The following is a 5,988-nucleotide window of genomic DNA, read 5'->3' as shown; positions in this document are numbered from 1 at the left end:
TATTGCCTTGATATTTCTCAGTTTTTCACCAACAAAGGGTGAAGTTTCTGTGCTTTGCTCTAACATCCAACAAAGACACTATGTATGGTTTTCTGTCTGGGTTCCCCTGTAATTTAAGCTATATTGCCTACAATTCTTTGCTCAGGGAAGCCAAATCAGGCTATTCATGTTAATGTGGCTACTGATAAACCAGAGTTTATCCCATTTACAGACTACCAGGTGACCCATGAAATCATGGCATTTGGTTGGGGAAGGTCCCCAGTCTAACTGAAGCTACTAATGTTTCTGTTAGATTTTGGGCTAGAGAATACGTAGAGAATTATTCAGTTTGGTATGAGAGAAAAATGGCACATTCCCACAAAGATAAATATTCTGCGTCAAAAGAGGATTGTCCTAACTAGAGTTGCCTTGATTCCTCACTGCCTCCCTCACTGTAAATGATTCTAAAGAAATCTTGTTCCTTGCAATCAAGAGAGGCTTCGAGTTCCTTGCTGCTCACTGTGGTCCACAGACCAGCAGCACTGACGTCAAGCTTTGGAAGCTTGTTAGATAAAGTAATGTCTCTTGTTCCACCCCAGACCTATTAAGTCAGCATCTGTATTTCAACAAGGTCCCCAGGTTGAAGCTAAAGTTTCAGAAGCTTCATTTTAGTATACCCCATATAGTAGACTTCTGTTATTCCTCAACATCCATTCTTTCCCTCTCCCATAACAACAGAATCTTAGCTGGTCCCATGGGTGAGTTTTCAGCTCCATATTTATTCACAGCCCTTCTAGCTCGGTGGAACTATGATCTGGCCAATAGGATGACTGGGGGAGTGATGGGAGCCACTTCCAAAGCTTGTCTTTAAAATGGGTAGGTCTGGGGCACCTGGGTGGCTCAGTGGGTTAAAGCTTCTACCTTTGGCTCAGGTCATGGTCTCAGGGTCCTGGAATCGAGCCCCGCATCAGACTCTCTGCTCAGCAGGGAGTCTGCTTCCCACCCTTCCCCCTGCCTCTCTGCCTGCCTCTCTGCCTATTTGCGGTCTCTGTCTGTCAAATAAATAGATAAAATCTTTAAAAAAAATAAAATAAGATGGGTAGGTCTTCCCTCTGGCAGTGAGGTGGGAAGGACTATGGCAATCACTTTGGACCCCTAAGCGGAAGTCATAAGTTGAATATGTCAGACCCACCTACCAGCACAGGGCTGCCCATCCACCGCTGGACTGTTCCATGAGAGAGGGACAAACATCTTTCTTATTTTAGTCATTGCAAGTGGGGGTATCTTTATCTAGCAGCTCAGCTAACTAATAAACGAATATTAGCAGAGCTTGATGAGCAAAGGGACAGTCCTTTCAGAATTAAATGTTCAGCTCATTCATAGTGCCAGGAACAAAACTTGAATCTGTCTGCCTTTGTTGCCTTTATTGAAATGGGCATGAAATAATTAAAGAGTTAACCCATAGTGGTAGAAATGTAGCTCAGAAATTAACCATAGAATAATTGTTTTTTGGTTAATGGATAATGATGATCTGATATTAGTACTCACCCAGAGATTGTTTCTTTCCTATAAAAGGCTGGGATCATCAACAAACCTCCACCCAACTGAGATCAGTAGGATTTTCAAGCCATCACAGGAGCTTGTCTCTGTACAACGGACATTACAGGAAAAGCCCACCTCCTCGATTTACAGAAATCCCCAACTCTGCAGTTCAGAACAGAAATAAAACTAATATTTTCAATTGATGAAGTTTATTTTTTTAATGTATGAATTTTCAGTAATGTTAGTTAGTCAGAAACTTCTCAGTAACTCATGACTCCACTGTGTTACAAGGAAATAACCAAATCCACGTGGGATCTGGAGCATTTTGAGACACAGAATTACTGAATTAGTTGGAATTAGGATGACAAAACAAAAACTCATACCAAACCAGGCACAGAGATATTTTCTTAATCATTTTTGGCTAAAAGTTTTATGAGTGCCTTAGCGTAGAGGTTTAAGAGGTGAAACACCAGATACCAACTTTAATTATTATGCATCCTGATTCCACTTTGCTGATTGTGTATGTTTATGTTTAAGGACACTGTGGAGCAGAGATGGCAAGCACCCTTACTTATTGACTGGGCCTAAGCAAGCTCCCATCTTGTATCCTTGGGACATGTAACTCCTTGTCGCCAGGGGAACTGCCCACCAAAGTTAGAGCCAGAGAACACCAAGAAGGAACTAACTATAATTGACTGCTGTTTCTAGATCCTTTCTGAGATCCACTTCTCTGCCAAGCACCCCATGAAACACCTTATTCTCCCCCCCCAATACCTGACCTTCATTTCTATAATCTACTCCCTGCTGTGTCACCTTCCAGTTTTAAAATTCTCATTCTTTTTCATTGTCAAGCTTCCTTTAATAGTGCACTGAAACTGTGGGGGGAAAATAACTCATCCTTCCCACTCTAGGTGATTTTATTGTCTTTTTTTAGGTTCCCAGGTATGAAAATGAGATCCACTTATGGTTAAGACAGATTGAAAGTTATTTTTAATTCTTGTTACTAAATACCCTTGACTAAAATCAGGCTCGGTCATTTATTATTGCTTTTATACCCAATTTGAGGGCAATTTTTATCCTGTCTTTGAAACTGAGGGCCAAGATACTACAACAATAACAAGTAAGCTCTCTATCATACTTCATACTTTATAAAGTGCTTTTCTCATACCCTACCTTGGGAGACAAGTATTATTATTAACTCCTTTTTACAGATGTAAATGTAAATTGAGCGCTAGGGTAGGTAATTCACCCAAGACAAAAGAAACGCAAATTGAGGTGGTTTTAGCTCAACCCTAGACTCTCTATTATTCTTCTTATTCTGAGACAGGTATAACCATCACGGGGGTGCACCACTGTCATGGCAGTCACCAATTCCTGAGTCCTTTCTATGTTCCTGACCAACAAGGTTAATGATACCATCTCATTTAATCCTTACAATGGCCCTGGTGGTTCTCTATCAATTCGGAAAGCTTTTAGCTTCGAGAAGCACAAAACCCAACTAACAGTGGCTTCAACAAATGGGATTTTTCTTACATTAAAGCTCAAAAGTAGGAGAATTCTTAGCACTGTTTTGGTAACACATTGGTGTTAGGGCTTTAGATCAAGCTTCTTGGTCTTCCATTCACTACTATGGAATGACCACTAGAGCATTATACCATCACACAATTGCATTCACATTTAGGACCAGGACTGAATGTTTCTCCTCCTGAGGTCTTCCCTTATTAAGGAAGTTCCCCACCTAACTCTCATTGTCACCTCATTGGTTAATGATGCTTATCTCTAGGCCACACACTGGGTCTCCTTTCCTTGAGATTAAGAAATCTCTGCCAGAAACTAAACAAACACCTGGGTTCCATTCATGCCCTCCCTGGACAAAGGTACCCAGCAGAGGCTAGAACACAGCTCATACTTGGTACAGCCCATGCATCAAGCTGTGTGACTCAGCTGTATCACTCCAGAGGCAAAAGACAATGAACATCATGCATATTGGTAAAACATCTTAAAGGCTTTTGGCCTTTACTGACTTGCAAGGAGAATCATCCTATCAGAAGAATTAGAGAATCTAACTCTAGTTGCCAAATCTACCAACGATTTCTTTGTGACAATCCATATTCACTTACCTCCTTTTTACCTCAGGCTAATAATTTATGTCAGTTGGAGCTCAGTGTTTTATGAACCAAGGGTGAAATTATTAAATTTTATTGTTTGTGATTCCTTCCTTAAGTTATATTCCTATAATTGCAAATTCACTGCATTCCCTAACCTCTATTTTGAATTTATTACTAGCCTTCTTACTGCCTTTTTAGATCTCAGAAGTAAACTTTAAATATTTACAAATCTCAATTTCATGTTTTCCCTTTCATAAATCTGTGGGCAAATTCGGTGCTGGAGACAGAGAGTAATAAATCTGGATATTTATGTATTGTGCCAGGAGGCAGTGCACAAACTTTCCCGTATAGCTTGGTCAATGAGCTTCAGTCTTGACCTGTAACACTGGTTCTAGTCTAATCCTGAGGCTCATATTAACAGAATCATTATAAAACATCTGGTGACTTGTATACACAAAAACCCTTCCCTCATTCCTTTAGTCATAATTTGTAATCAGACAAGTTTAGTGGGCACATATGTTCTCCATGTTAGTGGAAGGCAGGGAGTCGATGGTCTTTACTCCTGTTATTACACTTATCTTATAAGACAGGGAAAGAGTGATGACCAAAACTGCAAATGGAATAAAAAGTTATTTTTCAAAGATCTCTCGTTCCAAGCATTTTTAACGTCCTTAAAAATAAAATATAAAAGTTCAAGAAGAAAACACAGTGGAATTAAAAGCAATTTTACAGGGGGGATGACTTTACTAAACATGACACAGAGTATGGAAGCCAGAAATGAAAGTCTGTTAAGATGGACTACTTGAAAATTTAATGTTTATATGACAACAACACCCAAAACAAAGTCCAAGACAAATGAGAAATGAAAAAAAAAATATGTGCATCCCATATAGCAAAGGGCTATTTTTTTTAATATGGAAAAAGATCTTACAAATGAATGTGGAAAAGATGAATGACTCAATTATAAATGCAGATAAAAAAACATGACTAGGAAGTTTATAGAAAAATACAAATGGTAAAAGACAAAAGAATAAAGAGTAAGTTTAACATCATCTATAATGAAAGAAATGAAAATAAAAACAATAGGTTTTTTTTTTTCAGCATCGGATTGGCACAAATTAGAGAGTTGTGATAATACTCAGTGTCGTCAAGGGTGTGATGAGTAGGCCATTTGATACATTGTGAGTGGGAGGATAAATTGGTGAAGCCATTTAAAGGGAAGTTTGATAGTGTCTATCAAAATATGGACCATTCTAGGACCCTTTGAGTTGGCAACTCCACTTCTAAAATTTTTCCTTATATACAAATAAATACACATGTGTGTATGAATGTTCATGTCATCGTTGTTTGTGCTTGCAAAAACCTTAACTCCCTTCCTGTCCATCAATAATGCATTAGTTAAATAAGTAATAGTACATTCCTACAGTGGAAAGTAGGAAATGTATGTCGCCCATTAAAAAGATGGTTAGCTTTATATGTCCAAGATAGAGGGAATTATCTTTAATCATTACCTGCATATCCTTCTGGTAACAAGATTGTGGAGTAAAGTAAGCCATGATAACACGAAAATATTCACTAACTGGCCACTTAAAAATCCTACCTTGCTACCTCTGCCTTCAGATGATGAGATCAGCTCAAGCCATCCCAGTGCCAAATGTCAATCTGATAATCAGACTCATCAATAATTAAAGATAAAACAGTAACAATGATGACAAGATAGGCACTCCAAAAGAACATAATTTGAATGTCAAAGGATTTGTCACTGAGATCCTGGGGAAAACTGATAAAGCCCAGAAATAAGTTTGTACAAATGACTGTCCTTAAGAGAATGCTGTGAAAATTAAATATAAGTGGAAAGAGACTATGTTGAGGTAGTGTACAATTTGGAGGGAGGAAAGACTCACCCCTCACTCCCAGTGACACTTGATTTTTTTTTTCTCCTTCTAAGAAACACCACAAGGTTACAATTATAATTTAAATTTTGTCAAAAATTAGAAATCTATTTTCATGAATTTTAGTGATTTTTAGGAAAAGTTTTCAATTAACAATAATTATGCCTCAGATGAACCTCATTGGCTACAATACTGCCACTGCACAAAGCTGAATTTTAGTGTTTTTTAAAGATCAAGTCCCAATAAAATCATATTCTCACTATTAACTATTTTATTTGGCCTCTTACTTAAGAGGCTTTTTTTCAGTTCCAGTTATGCTAATATACCCTTCTCTACGTTGTCAAGTGAATAGAGTTGACTGCCAAATTGTTTCCTCCTGCTTGCACAAAAACATTTAAATTATTATTTTTTAAAGATTTTTAAATTTTATTTACTTGACAGACAGAGATCACAGATAGGCAGAGAGG

At 38.0% G+C, this 5,988-nt stretch overlaps 1 pseudogene; it reads right to left on the bottom strand.

Annotated features, from left to right (window-relative positions):
• Window positions 1-5,600: 5,600 nt before the first annotated feature.
• On the bottom strand, window positions 5,601-5,731 carry LOC116571276 (annotated as a pseudogene).
• Window positions 5,732-5,988: the final 257 nt, after the last annotated feature.

Source organism: Mustela erminea, chromosome 12, assembly GCF_009829155.1.
Source record: "Mustela erminea isolate mMusErm1 chromosome 12, mMusErm1.Pri, whole genome shotgun sequence".
Taxonomy (NCBI): Eukaryota; Metazoa; Chordata; class Mammalia; order Carnivora; family Mustelidae; genus Mustela; species Mustela erminea.
The sequence above is the reverse complement of the archived record's forward strand: the minus strand, read 5'-3'. Positions and strand labels throughout refer to the sequence as shown.